Genomic DNA, 15,443 nt, shown 5'->3' on the forward strand with positions numbered 1-15,443 from the left:
TTTACTAATTTAAATTTATTTTCGGCGACTCTTTATTTGAATCATCACTGCAGTCCAAGTAGCAGCTGCTTTCTTCCATAACATTTCCAACTGAGATGCTATCTGCTTACATCTGCTGAGTCAACTCTGACGAACCAATAGGAGAGAAAGAAGGCGAGTTGTTTGCAAATCTGCTGACTCAGCAGAAAATTTTTGGTTTAGCGATTTTTCTTTTTGATACGAAATTTGTGAACTATTTATCTTTAAAGCTGTTTTTACTAGAAACATAAGTCGTTAAATTATAATAATTAAAAAACTTTAAACAAAGTTTAAAAATAATAATGTAAAGTAGTCTTTTTTTAGTCACCTTCGAAGAAAATTATATTAATAAAACTTATTTATTAATAAACTAACGTCCTGGTTAAAAGGTATCGAAGTGGTGTGCGACTTGATAACCTAAAAGTTCTTTTTGCACTTCGTCCTAATACCAAATATTTTGAGCGTCTTTTTTAAGTCGTTCAAAAAATTATGTATAAATAAAACTTAATGATGATTATGATTTAGTTCTATAATAAGTTATTTATTGGCATTTGTATTTAAATTATATAAAAATTTCACTAACTACAATAAGCACGAGTTATTATAATTAAAAAATTTGTAGGTAGAAATAAAAACTTATTTTAACAGAATCGGTTTCTCCAAACAAACTTACTTTTAATGTATTGAAATTATAGGTTTAATTTTGTTTACATTGATAATTTCATTTTTCGATGTTGTAAAAATTATAGTGTCATATTCAGAATCAGTTAGATTGTTGTTCAGAAAATTATTTAATTAAGTATTGCTATTTGAAAAAAATTGCAATTAAATTATCTAATTTTACAATACTTATAAAAATCGATGAACTCACAACAGGATGGGTGTCACTTTTGCACGGTGACTCTTTAGCACCAGGGGACATTTTTGCACGAGCATCACTTAAGCACGAAGACTAATTTGCCCAGGTTTTATAAAAAATGTTTTCATAAATTAGTTTTTGCTGTTACAGTAACCTCTCGCTTATTTACGCACATTGTGTCCACAGAAAAAATGCGTAAGGATATGAGAGATCGTAAAGATACGAGAGGTACCAAATATATTTACTATAATGGCTGTTTTTTGATGTTGCTTTTTGTTTAAAGCAGACTGGGGACTTTTCCACTTTTAACAGTTGTTTTCTTTATTTATAAATATAAAAACAAAAGATAAACTATACATAAAAAAAAAGATTTAAATTTATATAAAATATTAATACTTGTAGAAAAATTTTACTTACTTTAATAAAAAATAGTTTTTATCTTTATCTTTGTTTTTATGTGACTTATTTGATACTATACATTAATATTCTATTCTACTTAGCAAGTTCAATTTATAATTAAGCACTTGTTTACAATTAAGAAATGGTGTGTTGTATCTATTAAAATTTGTTTCTATAGCCTTTTACAAAAATATGCTTTTGGTGCTGTAATGGATTTCTTCGTTTGAACAATAATGTATAAAATATATGAAAAATTTTTAATAAAAACTGTTTATGTTACTACAGCTTTTTTAATTTAAATTAAACTGAAGTATAAATGTTTATCAATTAGTCAAGGAACACAAGCTTACAAAGTCTAAAGATATAGAGAGATGAGTTATTATTTAAAACCATATTTTAAATAAAAAAATTTCAATAAACCTAGTTTGTGCAATATTAAAAATTTTTTTTTAGAATTCTAAAATGCGTAACTAAACGAGAGTGCGTAACGTCACGAGTGCGTAAAGATGTGAGAGGTTACTGTACTTTAATGCCTAACCCTTACCCTCGGTCAGTAAATTTTTTATTTTACTCTTTTAGTTTTTAGTAATTTACTTTTATATTTATATTTTTCCTGTTTTGTTGTTGATAGTTTTTATTAGGTATATACTTTTTCTATCACTGTTACCCCTAAATCTTACCCTCGGTCGGTCAGTAACTTTTTTTGGGAAACGAGTCTAAATTGCACGAAGACAAAATTGCACAAGGTTACTAAATTGCACGAGTGCAAAAAATTGTACGAAGCCAAATTTGCACGAGGGCACAAAATTACACGAGGGAACGAAATTGAACGAAGACGATTTTGCACCAAGGGTCAATTTTGCACGAGTTACATTTTTGCACAAGAGTATAAAAATATAGAAAATTTTATAAACAGAAAAAAAAAGTTACTGATCGAGGGTAAGGGGCGACAGTGATAGTAAAAAAATAATAATTAAAATAATTTAAATTAATATAAAAATCTAACCCGTGCAAAAGTGTCTGCTCGTGCAAAATGTCTTCGTACAAAAGTATCATTGTGTAATTTTATCTTCGGGCTTTTTTATCCCCTTGTGCAAAAGTATCTCCGTGCGAAAAAGTATCTTTGTGCAACTTAGACAGCTACCCCTTTATTTAAACTTTTTATTTTTTTATTAGTTTATTTTATTTATCATTATCTAGTTTTTTGTTTTTATTTTAGTTTGTAATTTTTTCCTTATTTTATTTTCACTATCACTGTTACCACTAACCCTTACCCTCGGTCGGTAATTTTTTTTTTATTAGTTTAACTTTTTTTTTTTGTTTTTTTTTACGATTTGTTTCCATTTTATTTTATATATTTTTTTACTCTCGTGCAAAAGTGACCCTTCGTGCAAAAGTGTCCCCCCGTGCAAAAGTGACCCGTTCCCCATACAACAATATCAGACTAATTCCTTTAAATTTACAAGTTACTAAAAACTTAAAGGTTTTTAAAGAAGTTTCGCCCAATTTTTCTGAATTTGTATAGGTTTTCAAAAACAGAAGGTTTAAGATCTACTTTCAGTATAAGATGAATATTAGGTAAAAAATCTGTCGTAAAAAGTATAAAAACATAAATCAGATACTGTAAAGCTACTTAAAATGTGTTATTATTATAAATAAAAATTAATAACAACAAAAAATTATTATATATAACAAATCTTTTTGTCAAATCGAAACTTCATTACTTTACATGTAAAAATTGTCTAAAACTCCAGGTTTTTTAGTTAATTTTGTTCAAAATCTAGTTTTTTTCTCAACTTTCAGGTTTTTCCAGGATTTCAGGTTGTTTTGCCTGTTAATAACGACGAAGCACGTTAGGCACAAAAAATTTGAGAAAAAATTGTTAGTAATACTAGTAAAACTTTATTAAAAAACTAAGTAAATAAAAAAACCGGTGAAATCTGATTTGTTTCTGCTATTATCATGACACATTAGTAATTTCGAATTTTTATGAGAATCATATTCGTATTGCTTCAAAGAAAGAAAATAATACAAAAAACGCTACCTTTACTGTGAAATTTAACAAACAGTTCTTATAAAAAAATTTCAACTATATTTCTGGAAAAGTTATTTTTGATTAGTTTTATTAAAGCTTGAAAAGTTTAACGGATAGTTAAACAAAACTTTAATTTTCAAATTGATAGTTTGGATATCATATCTAAAAAGTATAATTGTTTCATTTTCAGCATCCATTAAAGTCTATATATATATATATATATCCGAAATACTGTAAATAAAATAATGTTGAGCTTTATAAAGTCATCTGGCTTTATAAATACATAAAAAACTAGTTAATAGTTTTTTTTTTTGGATGCAATTTCAAAATGCGAAAATAAAGTGCAATTTGAACAACTTCGGAAGTCAATTGGTAAGAAAAATTACTTTTAGTACTTATTTTCTTTTATTAAATAGATATAGTCTCAAAAAACAAAAATTTAAAACCTTTATAAACATTCTTATAAAAATAACTTAAACATTTGGAGCAATAAAACTTTGCGTTTATAAAAAACATTTAGCGGACGTCTACAAGTGTTTCAGTAGTGTAGTGGTTATCACGTTCGCCTCACACGCGAAAGGTCCCCGGTTCGAGCCCGGGCTGAAACAATTTTGCTCCAAATTTGCTGTGTAAATAAATACTTTTTGAGACACTATGTTGTCATTTGTAGTAACTTAATTATTATATACACTTTAGTTTAAAATTTTAGTGTACTTACAACAATAATACACATTTAACAAAATAAACATTAGCTTTACTTGAAAGATTAAAACATATGCTATTTTTTAAAAAACAAAAAATTTAAAAAATCTTTTAAAATATGGGTAAATTTGTTTAAAAATCTGATAGAAACACTTTAAAACGGAAAATTTCATCGTTAATAACCTCTAACGTTCAAAAATTAATATCTATTTTCCGTAAAATACTTAATTACTAGAAATTTTAAATCAAAAAGTTGTTTGTTGTGGAATTTAAAAGTTCAACGGATTGCATTTACACTGTAGTAGAAAATAGACTTATATAGAAAAAGTTTTTTTTTTGCATTTTTAATTTGCTTATTTAATTAGGTCCTATCGAACTTTTATGTTATATCTCGGGAACTAAAGGAATTTATTCTGGTAACTTTTACTAAAGTTAGTTATAGAAATAGAGATAGACATAAACTTACTTTTGAAATATTATTTTCATTATTATATTTTAAGTTACAAAGTGTTGTTTCTAAAATGAGGGCAGAAAAAAGTAAAACATTCATTTTCTTATGAAGTTCTTTAGAATAAATGTTATGAAACTAAAAAAACCTAATGTGTAATTTAATATATATAAGACTATGATTTTAGTTTTTACCAGTAAGACTTATTAACATTTTATGCAGTATGCTTAAATCGATTATACAAAAAACGATGCCTCAACCCGGGATTGATCCAGGGACCTTCAGATCTTCAGTCTGGCGCTCTCCCGACTGAGCTATCGAGGCTAGTGATCGAAGGCACATTATAGCGTATATAAACAATTTTACAAAAATTGATTTGTTTGCATAAGAATCCAAATTGTGATAGCTTTTTCAAAATGCTTAACTTTGTTTGATTTAAAACTTGGTTTGTAAAAGAGATGGTTTTTGCCTTTATTACAACAACACATTATTAATAACATCAGCTCAATTTATAATTAATGTTAATAATTTATACGAAAAAAAACTTGCTAAACATGTATGGTATAAATAATGTAAGTTGTAGTACATAATTGAAAATTAAAAAAAAATAGGAGTACTTTTTATTTAAAAATTGACTTTTCTGCAAGTAAAGTATAGAAAAATATCGATCAACTTTAAAACATAATTTTCTTTACTCTGGTTTAGATTATCCTTTTTTATTTGTTACTTATTTTTATACATATACACTAAAATTCTAGAATAATACTTTAATTTATAAATAATTGTTTTAAACAGTTTTTCTTATGGTCATCCTCAACAAAGTTGTGATGCTTCGCACCATCAATAGTAAATAATTAACTTTACCACAAGACCATCAACAACATTATCCGAGACAACCTACAACCGGTTTCGTCCTTATTAATTTTTGACGTGCAAACCAAAGTAGAAAGTACTAACAGAATACTTATTCTGAGAAAAATATTTTTAAATGAACCTTTATAATTTAGTTATTTATTTTTACTTCAGTAGAGTTTAACAGTTATAAAATGTAACAATTAAAATGAATATTTAAAAAAAATATTTCACACTGACGAATTGTGGGTAACTAATAAAATATTTTAGGTTATTATTTAGGTGCTTTTTAATGAATCATAGTGATAAAAATAAACAATTGAGATGCAAATTAAAAGAAAGTTTTAGTTTTATTCAAGTACAGCTAAACAACACAATACTTTTGAATGTCACATTGAAAAAAAAAATACTCACATTCATAAATTTATTTTGAAAAAATATATTCTTATATATTAACATTAACTTTGTAAGCATTAGCTTTTATTAAAGCTGAAAAAATTTAATTATATAACAAAAAAAACATACACTATAATGACATAAAAAGGAAGCTTTTTAAAATTCATTTAAGATCATATAAAAGAAAAACACAAACTGCTAACACTAAATCAAACCAATATTTATTAACCAGTCAGTCATAATTTTTAGTATGAACAAAAAAACCAAAAACAAGGAGGTTTCCGTTTAAAAATAATTTTTCAATCGTCTCCTGCTTGATGAATTGCAATTCCCAATACAACCAGTTCACGTAACATGATATAATGATTGGAAGTTATTTCTTAAAACTAAAAACTTAATAAGCTTTCATGTATTCATTTTTATTGTAGTTAACGTACAAATTTGAACTAAAACTTGCAAGCTCAATGCACAACCAAAAGTAATAAGAAAATATTAAACAGAAGCCTGATAACAAAACAAATTTTACCGGGGATCATAACAAGTAATTTTGCTTTTCTTGGAGTTAGGATACTTACAACTTTAACTAACAATAACTCAACATTTTAAGTAAACTACAACTAAAATTTTTGATACACTTTAAATACCAATTTAAAAACCTGTTTAAAATTCTGCATACTAATTCTTTGTTAAAACAAAATAAGAAACACTTGTTTTTTCGCACAAGTATAATTTTAAAGTAAAATAAATAATTTTGTCAGTTCGACAATAAGTCGTTTAAAATTGCTGACCAGCATACTTGTACTCAATATAAGGTTACTTATACATAATATTTTATTAAACTCTAATAATTTCTAAATAAAACTGCCTTTAATTGTTTATAAACAGAGTAACAATTTTAAGGTTTATATATATAAAAAAATAAGTAACAGTTACATTAGAAATAAGGCTAATTAAAAAAAATAAATCATAAGTTTATTTCAAGTAACAAAACAGTCATTACCGTGGTATACACAGTCTAATGGTATAACACAGGGGTCGGCAAACTGCGGCCCGCAAAGTGTAAATCTGCAGCGCTCTAGCACGCTTATTCTTTGAGCAGAATGCGGCCGCGAAAGAAAAATATGCGGCCCGCGAGCATATAAATGTGGCCCAATAAACAAAAATATACTCTAAATTGATTTGTTGTAATTGGACTAATTTAGTTTAACGTCCCTGTATAACATTTTGAAACTATCAATAATTTAACTGCTTAGCATTAAAACCGTGAAAAAGACAAATTAGCTTTCTAAGAATGTTTTTTATCTGTTTAGACTATAACTTTCTTCTTAAAATATTAATTGGTTAACTAGAGCAAAGTTTTAAAAGTACTTAGAAAAAGTTAGTTATGTAATACATACTTAATAAATATTTATACACAGTGCAAATGTATTCCACTTTGTAAAAAGTAATGCACAGTAACTAACTAATTTACAATTCTTCACAAATTAGTTATTTTGTTTAAAATGTAGTTGATACCTAAGTTTTTTTCAAAGACGTTTTCACTATATATTATACTTGAGTGTGAACAAAAACATTTGAAATAAGATAAAAATAAGACATAAGGTATATTATTTTATTTTGGTTTGACACGTTTTTTTGTTTGTTTTCTGTGCTCTTTAAATTAAGTCTTATGCACACCAAAGTATAAAAACGCTCATTTTTGAAACCTATTTTTTACTAATACTTAATTTGAATTAAAATTAATCTAGCAAAATTTATACCTATCAAAATTATTTTTTCAAATAAATTATATTCAAGTGTGTACACTGTACAGACAAATAACTATGTCAAACTAAATAAGAGTACGACATAAAACAAAACAGTTTTTTTTTTCAGAACAAATTTCATTTTTAAGTTAAACAGTAAGTTTACTTTGCACTTTAATTTAATTTCTATGCACACCAATGTATACAGATGCTCACTTTCACGTTTTTAACTTTTACTTAATTTAGTTAAACGTAAGATTAAATAGCATAGTTTTATATTATGATTGTTTTTTCACATTTATTTAGTTTAAGTGTGTACAGACAGCATTGAAATATAACAAGAAAATGACATTAGGTAAACAACTTTTGGGTTTAGAATACATTTAAAGATTAAATGTTAGAACATAAAACAAGTTATAAGTTAGATTAAGAGTATTTTGCACAACTTTCTATTAAAATTGTTTCTACATAAAATATTTAATTGTGTACAGACACATTGAAAACAATATATTACATAAAATAAGTTAGTTTTTTGTTCAGTATAAATTTTGGGTGCACAACTATTCAAATTCCGACAATTCATATTGTTAAAAATGTTATAAAGGGCCAGAACTCCCAAAAGTAACGTATATAAAAAAAAAAATAAAAACGTTCGTAGGTTTCATAAATGTCTACAAGCTTTTTTGTTTTGCAAAGCATCCTTTTTTTTAAGATATGGTAAATAATTTTTAAAATATAGTAATTTTTAGTAAGTTTTAAATATCTCGAAAACTATTTAATACTTTTGCGAAAAAAAAATTGCTAGTAGTTATTAATAAGATCTACATACGTTTATTTGATTTTTCAAATATATATTACCTTTTAATTATGGTCTCTAAAATATTTCTTTAAGAATTTGTATTAGCGAAATTTGAAAGTTCTGAATTTGAATTGTCATGTAATCAAACTTTTTTTTAAAGTAAGATACCCTTGCAAACTAATTTAACTCCCATGCATTGCACACTAACATACACAGATGCTCTTTTTTTGAACTAACTTTTAATGTATACTTGATTTAGGTGTAGTAAATTTATTAAGTCTGTATATTGTTACTCAAAATATATTATACTTACTATTTTTTAATTGAAAGATAAAGCATAAAGAATTTCAATAATGCTCTATATAATTTGTTATTTACTTTATTAGAGACATAACAAATGTTTATACTTGAAAAAAAATTACTTTAAAAACTTATCGATGGTTTCAAAGCTAAATTATGATTATTAAACTTTTTTATTGTTTTTGCTCTATATATCTACACAGCTGTTTATAAACCTCGAAACTACATTATTTGGTGAATTTTAAGTCTTTTTAAAATACTGTCACTTTTAAGTGTTTGTGAAATTTATATTTATACCGGGTTGAATAAATCTCCAAATTCTCAAAATATTTTTAAAAACTGTAGTTTATAAATTGAAACTTTTTTCTACTCAACTACATATTATGTAACTTTTTATGACAATTAAGCTTGATTAACTTCAAGTCTTTTGGTTTTATGCTTTTTAAAATTTTAATAAACTTTCGCTTGTTAATGTAAATCAGGCATTTTTAATGGCAACCATGTATAAAACTACATTGATTTTAATAAAAGATACTAGAGTATTTAACCCTTATTTATGTTAAAAGAATTATCATATTTTTTTCTAATACAAACAGGTTTAAATTTAATTTCAATTAACTAGTTTTAATATTTCTGAACTTTTCAAAGAGAGCAAGTTATTTATTCGAAAAGATTATTTTCAAAAACTAGTATTTAAAAAAAAATGTGAAAAAGTGGTTGTTATTTTAGCCTGACGTTTTTCAACTTTTTTCAAAAATACTGATTTAGCCTGACTTAGCCTGACGCGCACGAACCCTGTTATTATGAAAAATGTATAATGTGGCCCAAAAATGTTTTTGAAACTCAGTTTTATATAAAGTTAGGTAGTAACTGAAAAAACTAAATAATTAAATGAAATCATTAATTGTTTTAATAGTAGACGTTTTATCAAGACTGAAGTAAATTATTGAACTTAAATTTTAGTCTAAAAAATACGTACAATTTTGAAAGACCCTCTATGTGTAGCTAAAATTCATTTAAATTTCTTAAGTTAATAAAAATAAAACAGTTTTTTTTATCTGTGACTAAAACTAAACCAATAGTCTATCCAAATGTCACTAAAACTAAAAGTGCGGCCCGCAAAGATTTTTAAACTTGAAAGTTTGGCCCGCAAGCACGAACTGCCTGCCGACCCCTGCTATAACAGTTATGTTACCTTGCATGTTATAGCCTCAAAACTTAAAAGTTACATTATTGTTACGTAATAGTCAGTTTTATATTCACATCATTCAAGTTTTCAGCATGAGCCTGGCTAGCTCAGTCGGTAGAGCGTTGGACTTTTAATCCAACGGTCAGGGGTTCAGGTCCCCTGTCTGGCTTCGTTTTTTAAAATGTTGATTAACTTTATTATTAACAAAAGTTTTTTTAATAAACTATATTCATACTTTAATTCATGATAATCAGTAATACCATAATTTGGTTGAAATTATAAATTACAGAAATAGAAGAACTTATTTGTATTTAAATGTAAAATCAAATGGATTCTATTTAGTAGATAATTTGTAAAAAGTTATTTTTTTGTCTTAAACATATTAGATTTGTAAAATAAGTCTCAACTTTTCTCGAATACATTCTATATTGGAAATAATTTTTTAAAATAAATAAAATAAGTCAACTAGCTGTAGCTACAAAAAGTCAAAAAAAAAAAAACTGTTAGTTAAATTTTAATACCGATTAAATTCGTTTACTTGTTTTTAATCATAAGTTTACTTTTTATTGGTAGAAAACTGTACACTCATAGTAACAGTGTATAAACACTTATAAGTACTAATTAAAGTAAGTAACAAAAAGAAGTATCTTTTAATTTTTAAAGTGATATTACAGTTTTTTTCAAGCAAAGCACCAAAAATTTCGAATGAATTGTTTTTAAAATGAAAGTCTACTAACATTTTAGTAGTTTTATTTAATTAAATATATGCGTAACTAAATGTAAACACACATAGCAAATTTTTAATATGTAAGTTAATTACAATAGATAGCTAACAAGGTTTAGATATATGTATATGTAGTTACCCAAAAGTATTGTTATAACTTGAATTTAAATTATGTAATTTTACAAGAAAACGGGTTGTGAAACATCATTAATTTAGAACTTAACTTTAAAACTTCACAATTATATATATGGTACTTATCATAAACAGTAATTTTATCAAAATAATTGTTGATGGTGTTATTACGTCATAATGCGCTAGTCAGATATATAAACCGAAGAAATGCTGCTTTCACGTGTGGCCGGTTAGCTCAGTTGGTTAGAGCGTCGTGCTAATAACGCGAATGTCGCGGGTCCGATCCCCGTACTGGCCACATTTCATCCTCGTTAGTATAGTGGTGAGTATTCCCGCCTGTCACGCGGGCGACCGGGGTTCGATTCCCCGACGGGGAGTTTTTTGCCTACTTGTTTTAATAAAGTTGGTTTTTTATCCATTTAATAGTCCAATAATAATAAGTAACAAAACTTATATAAGTATTTTTTTATTTATCAAATGACTTTTAAGGTATTACTTGAACACCTTTTTGGTTTATATGAAATATCTTTTTGGTTTATAAACAAAATAATGAATTCTCCCACAAGTCTTCGTGGCGCAATCGGTTAGCGCGTTCGACTGTTAATCGAAAGGTTGGTGGTTCGAGCCCACCCGAGGACGTTTTTTATTTATTTAGTTTTGAAACATAAGTAAAGTTTTTACACTGAGTGTTTTTTGTACTGCGTCATTTTTACAATACTATGTAGTTAGTTAGATAGTTCAAATATCTACATCTTTACATTGTTATTTTGTTTTTTTATGATAAAGAAACATTCTTATTTTTCTAATCTTCAAAAAGTTTGTTTTAAATAACTTTTTACCTTCAGTATCATCTAAATAATAACTTGTATTAAAAAGATGATACACCAAGATAAGTTAAACCGTATTAGCCCTGGACCTAAAATATTAATTAGTTTTCATATTTAAAATTAAGTACAGTAACCTCTCGCATCTTTACGCACTCGTGACGTTACGCACTCTCGTTTAGTTACGCATTTTAGAATTCTAAAAAATTCAAAAAAAAGCTAGGAATAATACTTTTTGCTAGGAAGTTTCATAAGATTTCTTTTTTAGATGTTTGTTCATATATAGGGCAAGAGTGCTGTGTTATTAGTTTGTGTTTTAAACTTTTATTATTTCATTATTTAACACCGTCATATTTCTTTCAGAATTTATTTTAAACTCTTATTGTTAAAAAAATTTCTGATATACTAAGTATAACTAAATGTTTATCAGTTAGTCAAGGAACATAAGTCTACAAAGTCTAAAGATATAGTGAAGTGAGTTAGCATTGAAAAACATATTTTACATTAAAAATGTAAAATAAACCCAATTCGTGCAATATTAAAAAGAATTAAATTTTTTTTTTGGAATTTTAGAATTCTAAAATGCGTAACTAAACGAGAGTGCGTAACGTCACGAGTGCGTAAATATGCGAGAGGTTACTGTACTTAATTTTTACTGATTGGCGAATATGGGGTTAACATGATATACATTTAATTATTATATAATACTTAAGTTTTAAATATGAAAACTAATTAATATTCAAGGTCCAGGGCTAATACGGTTTAACTTATCTTGGTGTATCATCTTTTTAATCAAGTTATTATTTAGATGAAACTGAAGGTAAAAAGTTATTTAAAACAAACTTTTTGAAGATTAGAAAAATAAGAATGTTTCTTTATCATAAAAAAACAAAATTTCAATGTAAAGATGTAGATATTTGAACTATCTAACTAACTACATAGTATTGTAAAAATGACGCAGTACAAAAATCACTCAGTGTAAAAACTTTACTTATGTTTCAAAACTAAATAAATAAAAAAAATCGTCCTCGGGTGGGCTCGAACCACCAACCTTTCGATTAACAGTCGAACGCGCTAACCGATTGCGCCACGAGACTTGTGGAACAATTCATTATTTTGTTTATAAATTGAAAAAAATATTTCATATAAACCAAAAAGGTGTTCAAGTAATACCTTAAAAGTCATTTGATAAGTAAAAAAATACTTATATAAGTTGTGTTACTTATTATTATTGGACTATTAAATGGATAAGAACCCAATTTTATTAAAACAAGTAGGCAAAAAAACTCCCCGTCGGGGAATCGAACCCCGGTCGCCCGCGTGACAGGCGGGAATACTCACCACTATACTAACGAGGATGAAATGTGGCCAGTACGGGGATCGGACCCGCGACATTCGCGTTATTAGCACGACGCTCTAACCAACTGAGCTAACCGGCCACACGTGAAAGCAGCATTTCTTCGGTTTATATATCTGACTAGCGCATTATGACGTAATAACACCATCAACAATTATTTTGATAAAATTACTGTTTATGATAAGTACCATATATATAATTGTGAAGTCTTAAAGTTAAGTTAATTTTACTAAACTTATGTTAAGTTCTAAATTAATGATGTTTCACAACCCGTTTTCTTGTAAAATTACATAATTTAAATTCAAGTTATAACAATACTTTTGGGTAACTACATATACATATATCTAAACCTTGTTAGCTATCTATTTAATTAAATAAAACTACTAAAATATTAGTAGACTTTCATTTTAAACACAATTCATTCGAAATTTTTGGTGCTTTGCTTGAAAAAAACTGTAATATCACTTTAAAAATTAAAAGATACTTCTTTTTGTTACTTACTTTAATTAGTACTTATAAGTGTTTATACACTGTTACTATGAGTGTACAGTTTTCAACCAATAAAAAGTAAACTTATGATTAAAAACAAGTAAACGAATTTAATCGGTATTGAAATTTAATTAACAGTTATTATTTCAATTTTTTTAATTTGACTTGTAGCTACACCTAGTTGATTTAATTTGTACTTAGTACATTTTTTTTAAGAAACTGTTTCCAATATAGAATGTATTCGAATAAAATTGAGACTTATTTTACAAATGTAATATGTTTAAGACAAAAAAATAACTTTTTACAAATTATCAACTAAATAGAATCCATTTGATTTTACACTTAAATACAAATAAGTTCTTCTATTTCTGTAATTTATAATTTCAACCAAACTATAGTATTACTGATTATCATGAATTAAAGTATGAATATAGTTTATTAAAAAAATGTTGTTAATCTTAAAGTTAATCAACATTAAAAAAAGGAAGCCTGACAGGGGACCTGAACCCCTGACCGTTGGATTAAAAGTCCAACGCTCTACCGACTGAGCTAGCCAGGCTCATGCTGAAAACTTGAATGATGTGAATTTAAAACTGACTATTACGTCACAATAGCCTAACTTTTAAGTTTTAAGGCTATAACATGCAAGGTAACATAACTGTTATAGCAGGGGTCGGCAGGCAGTTCGTGCTTGCGGGCCAAACTTTCAAGTTTAAAAATCTTTGCAGGCCGCACTTTTAGTTTTAGTGACATTTGAATAGACTATTGGTTTTAGTCACAGATAATAAAGAATACTTTTTTACTTTTATTAACTTAAGAAATTTAAATGAATTTCGGCTACACATAGAGGGCCTTTTAAAATTGTACGTATTTTTTAGACTAAAACTTAAATTCTTTACTTTATGTATTTGTTACTTTTTAAAATTATATATGTGCGAATAAACAAGTGTTTCTTATTGTAGTTTAACAAAACACTACCATGCTTATCATATTATTGTATAAGTATATAAACTCTTAGTTTAAACTAACAATTAAAGTGGATTGGTAGTGTTTATAGAAAATAAATTATTAGTTTCAGATTTATACTAACAATTAAAGTGGTTTGTCTTCCGAATAAGTTTGAATGAAATTTACTAGCTTATAGTTGAGATTGATGTCAAATTTGAATTAGGCAGTTTTATAGTTGTGCTTCTGATATCCTAACACAACTTATCTCAATTGTACCGGTCTGTACGTTTCATCCATACTAAAAACAAACTAATTTCTAAAAAGTATGAGTGACTTTAATAGTTGATTTTTTAAAGGTCTTTGAAATTAGTTTGTATAGTTTTATAAATCATTTAAGGTTTTAAACTAAAATTATCTATACTCTTATCTATGCTAAAAAAATTCTTTTAAATAACTTCAAATTATATACAATTTTTCTAAAATATACTTTAAATCAGTTTTAATTATGTTTAGGTTTTTCAATATTTATTTCCATATTTAATATTCTTACAAATTCATTTTATGCCAAAACTGAAACTTATTAGCTAGTAATTCAAAACTTAATTATTTTCTATTTATTGTTAAATTAATACATACTTAAACTTGACAGCGGGATTCTGTATACTTCGGAGTCACTCTGCAATATATTGTGTGTTGGGTATTGTGGCGCTAACTGAAACAAATCTCAATTTAAATTCTTTAAACACTGTCCTAACTGTCTTAATACTACTGAGCACTGCTTAAATGATCAACTAGATTTTAATTGATAAGTTTATTGGTATTGTGGCGCTAACTGCAACAAACTAAAACCACAATATGGTTACATTATTAATTTAAAACTACAGAAAACTTAACTTAAATTAGCAAATGGTAAATTATGTTTAATTTATATTGATGATTTATTTAGCCGTTATAAAATGAAACAAATGTGTTTTTAGTAAAAAAATATTCAAAATACAAATTAATGAAATTCAATTTAATAACTTCATTCTAACAGTACTAATTGTTTTAATCGATTTATTACTTCCAAAAAAAAAGTAAACAAATTATAACTTTTGCTAATTTTTTATCATGTTGAGGTCTTCATAGTCTTAATTTTACTTTTTACTGTCAAATTTTAATACTTTCTTAAAATAAAGAGAAATTTTATGAATTGGAATATATTTAACGATTCTAAATACTATTTAT

The 15,443-nt window shown here is 26.3% G+C and overlaps 6 non-coding genes across 6 annotated transcripts; 3 read left to right on the forward strand and 3 right to left on the reverse strand.

Moving 5' to 3' along the window:
• Window positions 1-3,846: 3,846 nt before the first annotated feature.
• Window positions 3,847-3,919, forward strand: Trnav-cac (transfer RNA valine (anticodon CAC)). The gene has a single exon. It is a non-coding gene; the product is annotated as a tRNA-Val (tRNA).
• A 793-nt stretch (window positions 3,920-4,712) lies between these two features.
• On the reverse strand, window positions 4,713-4,785 carry Trnaf-gaa (transfer RNA phenylalanine (anticodon GAA)). The gene has a single exon. It is a non-coding gene; the product is annotated as a tRNA-Phe (tRNA).
• A 6,118-nt stretch (window positions 4,786-10,903) lies between these two features.
• Trnad-guc (transfer RNA aspartic acid (anticodon GUC)) lies at window positions 10,904-10,975 on the forward strand. Its single transcript has one exon. It is a non-coding gene; the product is annotated as a tRNA-Asp (tRNA).
• Window positions 10,976-11,163: 188 nt separating this feature from the next.
• On the forward strand, window positions 11,164-11,237 carry Trnan-guu (transfer RNA asparagine (anticodon GUU)). The gene has a single exon. It is a non-coding gene; the product is annotated as a tRNA-Asn (tRNA).
• Window positions 11,238-12,708: 1,471 nt separating this feature from the next.
• Trnad-guc (transfer RNA aspartic acid (anticodon GUC)) lies at window positions 12,709-12,780 on the reverse strand. Its single transcript has one exon. It is a non-coding gene; the product is annotated as a tRNA-Asp (tRNA).
• A 974-nt stretch (window positions 12,781-13,754) lies between these two features.
• Trnak-uuu (transfer RNA lysine (anticodon UUU)) lies at window positions 13,755-13,827 on the reverse strand. The gene has a single exon. It is a non-coding gene; the product is annotated as a tRNA-Lys (tRNA).
• Between the last annotated feature and the right edge of the window lie 1,616 nt (window positions 13,828-15,443).

This window comes from Thalia democratica, unplaced genomic scaffold (genome assembly GCF_965202585.1).
Source record: "Thalia democratica unplaced genomic scaffold, ktThaDemo2.hap1.1 HAP1_SCAFFOLD_139, whole genome shotgun sequence".
NCBI lineage: Eukaryota > Metazoa > Chordata > Thaliacea > Salpida > Salpidae > Thalia > Thalia democratica.